The sequence below is a fragment of the Herpailurus yagouaroundi genome, unplaced genomic scaffold, assembly GCF_014898765.1.
Source record: "Herpailurus yagouaroundi ecotype Mexico unplaced genomic scaffold, PumYag 205, whole genome shotgun sequence".
NCBI lineage: Eukaryota > Metazoa > Chordata > Mammalia > Carnivora > Felidae > Herpailurus > Herpailurus yagouaroundi.
The window spans coordinates 12521494-12530178 of NW_024412436.1; the positions used below are offsets into that span (position 1 = coordinate 12521494).

At 48.6% G+C, this 8685-nt stretch overlaps 1 long non-coding RNA gene across 4 annotated transcripts; it reads left to right on the forward strand.

Annotated features, from left to right (window-relative positions):
- Positions 1 to 911: 911 nt before the first annotated feature.
- Positions 912 to 6292, forward strand: LOC121015140 (uncharacterized). 4 transcript variants are annotated; one of them, XR_005783652.1, is made up of 5 exons: positions 912 to 1423; positions 1649 to 1881; positions 2282 to 2458; positions 3087 to 3157; positions 5590 to 6292. It is a non-coding gene; the product is annotated as an uncharacterized LOC121015140 (long non-coding RNA). The 4 variants fall into 4 exon arrangements; XR_005783653.1 differs by having other exon boundaries at positions 2353 to 2458; XR_005783654.1 differs by lacking the exon at positions 1649 to 1881.
- Positions 6293 to 8685: the final 2393 nt, after the last annotated feature.

Genomic DNA, 8685 nt, shown 5'->3' on the forward strand with positions numbered 1-8685 from the left:
GGGCAACCAAAGAGAACAGAGTCTATTTTTGGTGTCAGCCCGAGGGGACGCCTGAGGAGGGGAACAGGTCACCAGCACCACTGTTCTGTTCTGCGAACCAGCTACACGCTTCCTTCCTGTCCAGCCCCGAGCAACAGTCTCTTAAGTTTTGAATCGCCCGTGGGGAGCTGAAAAGAATTAAAAACGCCACCGTGGGCCGGAGTGGCTAGACACAAGGGCAGATGGACCGACGATGTGGGGAGTCGAGATGTGGCAGGACTCTGGGCTGGGGGTGCAGCAAAGGAGGACAGAGCCGGGTGACACACGTGATGACTCAGAGGGACCCAGAGGCGTCTGGCTGTCCCTTGGCTGGGAAATGCCAGTAATTTTTTGGCCCTAAGGCATCTTCTGGGACAAAAAGCAACAGGCAGAAAGACTAGGATGGGCGTGAGCGGGACGTCTGACTTCCCCAGGTTAACTGATTTCACGCAGGTGAGGACAGGCAAAGCCTTGAACTCAACAGAGAGCCGACGGGCGGGTGTCTCGGGAGCGACGGACCCCTATTCAGCATCGAGATCTGGGAGCCACCTTTTTTTGTTTTTTAATGTTTTTATGTATTTTTGTGAGAGAGACAGAGTGTGAGCTGGGGAGGGGCAGAGAGAGGGAGACACAGAATCCGAAGCAGGCTCCGGGCCCCGAGCCGTCAGCACAGAGCCCGACGCGGGGCTCGAACTCACGAACCGCGAGATCGTGGCCCGAGCCGCAGTCGGACGCTCAACCGACTGGGCCACCCAGGCGCCCCGACCTTGGAGCAACCCTAAGTCGAGGTCTGAGAGAGGCAAATCCTGTTCTCATTAAACGAGCACAGGCCTGGGGGTGGGGGGCGGGTGGCCGAGGTGGGGGTGGGGTGGGGAGGCACCCCTGCCACCAGATCTAAGGGCGTTTGTTGGGCCAAGCCCTTGTTTCGTCCCAGCCAGGCCACTCAGGCGAAAGCATCCTGGGAATTCGGCATGCCAACACAAAGAGCATTTCCTTGTGTGGGTTTCCTGTTTAGGTCTGCGTAGAAACCCGGCGGATCGCGTGGCCTCGTAAATCCCCCAGACATTACTGATGTAGATGCTTTGGCCGGCTGCCCTGGGAAAATCGCACACAAATAGAAGAAGGGCAGGGGGAGCACATTCACTCTCGAATTCTGGTGGGTTCCGGGCTCCGTGTGTTTGGATCTGTAAACGCAGGGGGTTGGGCTCGCCACGATGATCATTTAAGGTCCTTTCCAGCTTGGACTTTCTCAGACTCCACTTCCCTCCGGAAGGCCGCCCGGAGCTCTCACTCACTGTCCGGCTCAGGGACGGGGGTCTGCGGAAACAGAAGCAGGGGGAAGATCTCCGGCTGAAAATCCGGAAGCTTCTCCAGCATATCCTAGGGGCTCCTTCACAGAAAGAAGGTACTTTTGAACCCTGGTAATTCCCAGACTTTCCTAAACACTTAGGTTTGTCCCCAAAAAGACAGACACCGAGCTCAGGAGCATCACGGGGGTCTCGCAGCTGGGTTTCTGGCACAAAGCAAGTTCACAGGGCAGACCCCAAGGTGGTACACAAAGTGCGTGTTAGGAGACATCACCCGCTTTTAAGCTTTTTGAAGCTTTTTTAAAACTTCTTGTTCTCCCCAGTTTCTGCATCTGTCCAATGGGCATTCAGACTCGTTGGCTTAATGGAAGAAGCCGTGTTTGCATTCCTCTTCTGAGGCCGAACCCCCAGATGCTCTGGCAGGTTCCACGTGGAGTCTGACCAGACAGGAGTACGGCTGGGAAAGGGACGGGGCAGGCACCGGATTTCTGCCCGAAGGTTCTCCTGTCCGCCGTGCTGTGCTCCAGTGAGGATGTCCTGCTTTTCTCGTACTTCTGTGTGTTTCTGTTTTCTCCTTTATCCTAGTGAGCGTTATTTAAAAAAAAAAAAAAAATTCTTTTTGGTCATATGGAACTGTCCTTTTTTTTTTTTTTTTAATTTTTTTTTTTCAACGTTTATTTATTTTTGGGACAGAGAGAGACAGAGCATGAACGGGGGAGGGGCAGAGAGAGAGGGAGACACAGAATCGGAAACAGGCTCCAGGCTCCGAGCCATCAGCCCAGAGCCCGACGCGGGGCTCGAACCCACGGACCGCGAGATCGTGACCTGGCTGAAGTCGGATGCTCAACCGACTGCGCCACCCAGGCGCCCCTGAACTGTCCTTTTTTAGGGGAGGGGGAAAGTACTAAAATGATACTGAGTAACAGGAAGTTAATCTCCTTAGTCTGGCAATGCAGGCTTCTAGTAAGTTAATTGGATTTTCTACCTAAACGTGGATAAAGTCATTTACGCAGCAACATTTCTCCAGATGAGATCGCTCGCTTAGAAGGCAGCGTGGCTCTGGTCTTCGGGCTCTCGGGCATGAATTGTGACGCTTGTCTGTAAACCTCGTTCCCTTGGACACGTCCTTACAGGTAAATAAATCAGCAAAGGAACCATTAGTTCCTAGGCCCCATCCTGCTATTTATTTTCCAAATTCCGCTTTTATATATCTGAGATACATTCTCCTCTCCCCCTACTGACTCTGAATGGGTAATCCACTGATGATGTGGGAGGAAGGTAAAATGATCTGAGGGTCTAAGTTTTCTGGGTCAGCGCTCCCCAGAACACTGGTCCAGAGAAAAAGATTTTCAAAGGGGATGTCTATGCTCAGGATGCTGGGACAATGCTCTCAATGTCTTTGAGAGTCACAGGGCGCTCTGATGTGTTGAGAGCTCTGAAGGTTCACGCAATAAAGAAACGTGTTCAACTTTAACTCAGTATTTCCCAAACTTTTCTGATCAAGAAAAACTCTTTTAAGGGGCGCCTGGGTGGCTCAGTCGGGTGAGCGTCCGACTTGGGCTCAGGTGGTGATCTCATGGTTTGTGAGCTCGAGCCCCGCGTCGGGCTCTGTGCTGACAGCTCGGAGCCTGGAGCTGCTTCGGGTTCTGTGTCTCCCTCTCTCTCTGCCCCTCCCCCGCTCACACTCTGTTTTTCTCTCTCTCAAAAGTAAATAAACATTTAAAAATTTTAAGAAAACCTCTTTTTGTATTATGTCTACAGGAGCTGATAATGAATGAAGGAATCAGCGTTTCACGGGACACATTTTGGGAAATGCTCCTTTCAGCCAAAAGGTAGTATTTCCTGTCTTTTGTTTAGCACCTGGGGATATTCGAGAGACAGATATCAGCATGTAATGGAAATATTTCTGGCCTTTCCAGAATTTTAGCAGGCAATAGACCAGGATGAGCGTAGCTACGGAGAGGTTTTCATGGTAAACATATTAGAAAGAAACACACCGAAATTTCATTAGTGGCTATTGGTGGCCGGTAGAAGGAGAGGCGATTTTTTTCTTCTTTTTTTCTTCTCGCCTGTATCTTCCACAGTGAGCATGAATTACTTCTGTATTGGGGGTGAGAAACAAAGTAAACTTTACTTCTTTCTTTCTGGAAGTTCATTCATTTATTTTGAGGGAGGGGGGAAGGGCAGAGAGAGAGGGAGAGACAATCCCAACCAGGATCCACGCTCGGTGCAGAGCCTGACGTGGAGCCTGATCTCACAACCATGAGATCAACCTGAGCTAAGATCAAGAGTCGGACGCTCAACTGACTGAGTCACCCAGGTGCCCCTAAACTTTATCTTTTAAAGAAGAATTAATATCCAAGTTTCTTTTTTTTTTTTTTTTTTAATTTTTTTTTTCAACGTTTATTTATTTTTGGGACAGAGAGAGACAGAGCATGAACGGGGGAGGGGCAGAGAGAGAGGGAGACACAGAATCGGAAACAGGCTCCAGGCTCTGAGCCATCAGCCCAGAGCCCGACGCGGGGCTCGAACTCACGGACCGCGAGATCGTGACCTGGCTGAAGTCGGACGCTTAACCGACTGCGCCACCCAGGCGCCCCGATATCCAAGTTTCTTTATATTCGTTCTTAATGAACACAACTACCTGTCGGCAGAGAAGCCGACAGATACATCTCCTCCTTCCGGTTACTTCTCCCAGTGTCCTTGGGGTCCCATAGCCCTTGTCTGCCAGGCTCTGGGGTCTGTCCTTGGAGTATATACAGCCCCTTCAGATTTGCGAGAAAGTTAAACAGTTCACACTTGGTGGGAGAGTCAACCTGAGAACAGGAACCGGGCCCATCAAGCCCACCATCCTAAGTCGTTACAGGGTCACGTGTCCATGAAGGAAGGGTTGGCATGCCAGTTGAGATTCTTGGCTGTAACCAACGAAGATCTCTTCTGGTTGACCCGAGCAGGAGGCGAATTTACCGGAAGACTACTGTGCAGTTTGCAGAATCAGTGACAGGGCTAGAGAACCAGGTGATGGGAAATGAATGAGATCACGGGAGGCAAGGCACGGCCAAGGTCTTCACACAGGATGGTCTGCTTAGGATCCTGTCACTGGTGGTGTCATTGCCGGACAGCAGTTTGGGGCTCGGTCACCCCAAACACCTATCATCGTGCTGCTGGACAAAAATCCACCACATCATGTCCCCAAAGGAGGCCTCTGATTGGCCAAGCCCAGGATGGTTCCCTAGTTGCTGGGGCAAAGATAGAAACTCTGCCCTCTTTGGCTTCTAAAGTAGGGAGAGGAGACCCACCTCCTCTCTGCTTTGGCCTTCCCCCCCAAATGGGAAGGTTGTTTAAAGGTTGGGTAGCCAGAATGACCAACATGCATGGCATTTAGGTATTCTGTAAAGGGGCTGCTAGGAGCTTGGAGAGACAGGCCAGATTGGGCCAGCCATGTTCAGAAGTGAGCTCACCCCGCTGGCGTTGTGTAATGAATGCGTGGCCTTCTTTCAACCGGATTCCTAAGATGGGCAAGCTTCCACCAAATCTCTCGATCACTGCCCCTCAAGAAGAACCGACCTCTCAGTAAAAGCCACACTGAATAATAAAATAAGAATTACCATTTTCTAGAAGAACCAGAAGGCAAATGCAGAATCCCATCTGATGGCAAGGCTAGTTGTGTGCTCCTCCGTTGGGCCACGTGGATCGTCCATAGGGGGCTGACCAAAAGAAATGAAGGAATAATAAAGCATTGGAAGGATTGCTTTTTTTCTCTGAAGAACGTACAGGTTAGGGAAGCTGATTAAATAGGTTGATATGACCTTGGAGAAGAGCCCTACAGGTGCAGGGAATGCGAAAGGAGTGGACAATGTGAACGTGGGTCTTTCATTGACTTCCTCATTTGGGGATAGCTCTTTCTGCGTGCAAGCTTCCAAACATGGGGATCGAGTCCAGAGACCGAAAGATGAGGTCCAGGGAGAGAGTCAAGGTGGTCATGGCTGCTGTCAGATTCTTGGATGGCAGGCACAGCCCCAAACCCCGGCCATATAGGCAGAAACTGCTTGGCTTGATCACAGCAGAGTTTGGAATCTAAGGAGTGTTAATTGGAAAGCAGTGATTAAAAAATGAGAAAAATCTCTTTGTTCTGGAACTAATACAGATATGTTCATCTCAGAGTAAGGGAGGTATAGTGTGAGAGCCTCAGGAAGTTGACTTTACGTAGAAAGTCTATATTATTATGATTTTCCACAGTGAATTGCTTCTCTTTTGCTTCTAGAGTGTCCGGACCCTTGCACAGTTTCCATTGCTGATGGGACCTTCTGAGCACTGTCAACATACCCACAGAGAAGGGGTTTCCAACTCACGCAATCACACTCTCCAGTCAGATGTGGAACAAGAAAATACTTCCCAGAAATGCAAAGAAGAAAACAAACCAAGTTCATTGCCTTGGGTAACATGAGTTCTTGCCCATTTGAAAGTGGGATCTTAATCTTCCTAGAAGATCTCTTTCTAGATTTCTTCTAGAAAGAGAGGACACGCCATACCTTAGACAGTGTAGTTACGGGCAGGTGCTCTATCACCTGGTACTGAGTCCCACTGCCATCTACAAGATTTAACAATCAGTTGTAAGAACATCTAACGTGAAGAAACGTTTAAGAACTCAAGGGGTCTCTTGGGATTGGAGGTCCATCCATTCCTGGAAAGGTTGAGATAAGTCACGTGATGCCTTTTCTGTAACCCCAACATTTCTCCAAGGAAATCTTTGAAGTAAAAAGTTCACAAAGGAGTAGACTGAGGACTGCAGCGGAGACAGTGGGGGGGGGGGGGGGCATGTTCCATGGTTCCCTTCACTGTAGAGGCTGTTGGGAACAGGGGTTCAGTAAAGCAGACTGCAATTTCCAGTATCTGGTGCATGGATAATGTTCTTTCACCTTTGGATGTGTCCTTAGGTGACTGGACAGTGAGTAGAAGGTCTCAAAGAAGAGTCTGATATAGCATCTGCCCTAGACCAGGAAGGATGGGGCCAGGGCCCAGGAAATCAGTTTAGGCCCAGAGCGAACATCTTTGTCCTCAGTTCTGTTAAAAGATGGTGTCGGGGCGCCTGGGTGGCTCAGTCAATTGGGCATCCGACTTTGGTTCAGGTCATGATCTTGCAGTTTGTGAGTTTTGGCCTCGTGTTGGGCTCTGTGCTGACAGCTCAGAGCCTGGAGCCTGCTTCGGATTCTCTGTCTCCTCCTCTCTCTGCCCCTCCCATGTTCATGCTCTGTCTCTGTCTCTCAATAATAATAAATAAACGTTAAAAAAAAAATCCAGTGAAGAAATGGGCAAAAGACATGAATAGACACTTCTCCAAAGAAGACATCCAGATGGCCAACCGACACATGAAAAAATGCTCCACATCACTCATCATCAGGGAAATACAAATCAAAACCACAATGGGATGCCACCTCACACCTGTCAGAATGGCTAACATGAACAACTCAGGCAACAACAGATGTTGGCGAGGATGCGGAGAAAGAGGATCTCTTTTGCACTGTTGGTGGGAATGCAAGCTGGTGCAGCCACTCTGGAAAACAGTATGGAGATTCCTCAAAAATTAAAAATAGAACTACCCTACAACCCAGCAATTGCACTACTAAGTATTTATCCAAGGGATACAGGGGTGCTATTTCAAAGGGGCACATGCACCCCAATGTTTATAGCAGCACTACTGACAAGAGCCAAAGTCTGGAAAGAGCCCAAATGTCCATCAATGGATGAATGGATAAAGAAGATGTGGTGTATATATATATATATATATACACACACACAATGGAGTATTACTCGGCAATCAAAAAGAATGAAATCTTGCCATTTGCAACTACGTAGATGGAACTGGAGGGTATTATGCTACGCGAAATTAGTCAGAGAAAGACAAATATCATATGACTTCACTCATATGAGGACTTTAAGACACAGAACAGATGAACACAGGGAAGGGAAGCAAAAATCATATAAAAACAGGGAGGGGGACAAAGCATAAGAGACTCTTAAATACGGAGAACAAATAGAGGGTTACGAGAGGGGTTGTGAGAGGCGGAATGGGCTAAATGGGTCAGGGACATTAAGGAATCTATTCCTGAAATCATTGTTGTACTACATGCTAACTAACCTGGATGTAAATTAAAAAAATAAAATTAAAAAAGAAAGATGGTGTCTATAGTCAGGTGACTTGTGTTTCATCCCAGCTCCGCACATTTTACCAGTTGTGGGCCTTTAAGAAGTTCCCTAACCTTTCTGTGGCTTAGTTTTCTCATTTGTTAAAGGAGGGGAGACTACGACCTGCCTCATAGGATTTTCCTGGGTATTAAACACGTTAACTCATGGAAAGTGCTCACCGCAGTGCCGGGCACATAAGTCATTGTAATCAAGCAATTGCGTGATAAGCATTATGCTTCAATGTTACCAGAGCCGTTAGCCTGGGCCAAGACGAGGGTGACATTTTCCATCTCCCAAGCTTTTGTGGGACATCCAGGTAAACTTTCATTTAGAGGAAGCTCAGAAAAAGCCACAGCCGTTCACTTCCGCGCGGCCGACGTTCCCGAAGCGTCTCTGCGGTGGAAATCGTTAACTTACACCCGTAACACTAAGAGAGGGTTAGTGTTAAAATCTTACCAGTAGGAAATGCTTTGTTTCATTAAGGCCTTTTCCTAAGTAGAGCCACGTGGTTGGGTCCTAGTATTAAGGTCCTTGAAAGTCGCGTTCTCAAGAGGGAACATACTGGGCTCCTCCTGATGCTTCTCATCCATATGGTCCCAGGATTTGGGGGAGAACTTGAGAATGTTTACACGTATGTGTTCATCGACTAACGCTTTTAGTGTTTTCAAGTCAGCTGTTTCTCAGAGCGGGGTCTGCCAGAATTGCTTCCCCTTTACAAAGTGTCAGAGTGTTAATGGAATGTGAGGAATGTTGGTGGGGTGGCCAGGACGAGGGCTTTGAAATCAGACAGATTCATGTCTGCTTGCTGTCTCTACAATTTACTTGCTGGGATGTGGCGGACAAGTAGCTTGGCCTCTCTGGGCCTTGATTTTCTCACCTGTAAAACGGTGACAAGAGATACCACACTCCGGTCATGAAGAGTGTCTGGGAATTATTTAGCGTGCAGTGGAGGCTCCGGAAAATTTCTCTCCCATCGTCTTGCCCATTTCTTTCTCCCCTAAAGATGGCATATATTACCTTGTGTGGCAAAATAGGACTTCACTGATGGGATCGAGGTAAGGTTCTCAAGGGGCGCCTGGGTGGCTCAGTCGGTTAAGCGTCCAGCTTCGGTTCAGGTCATAATCTCGAGGTTCGTGAGTTCGAGCCCCACGTTGGGCTCTGTGCTGACGGCTCG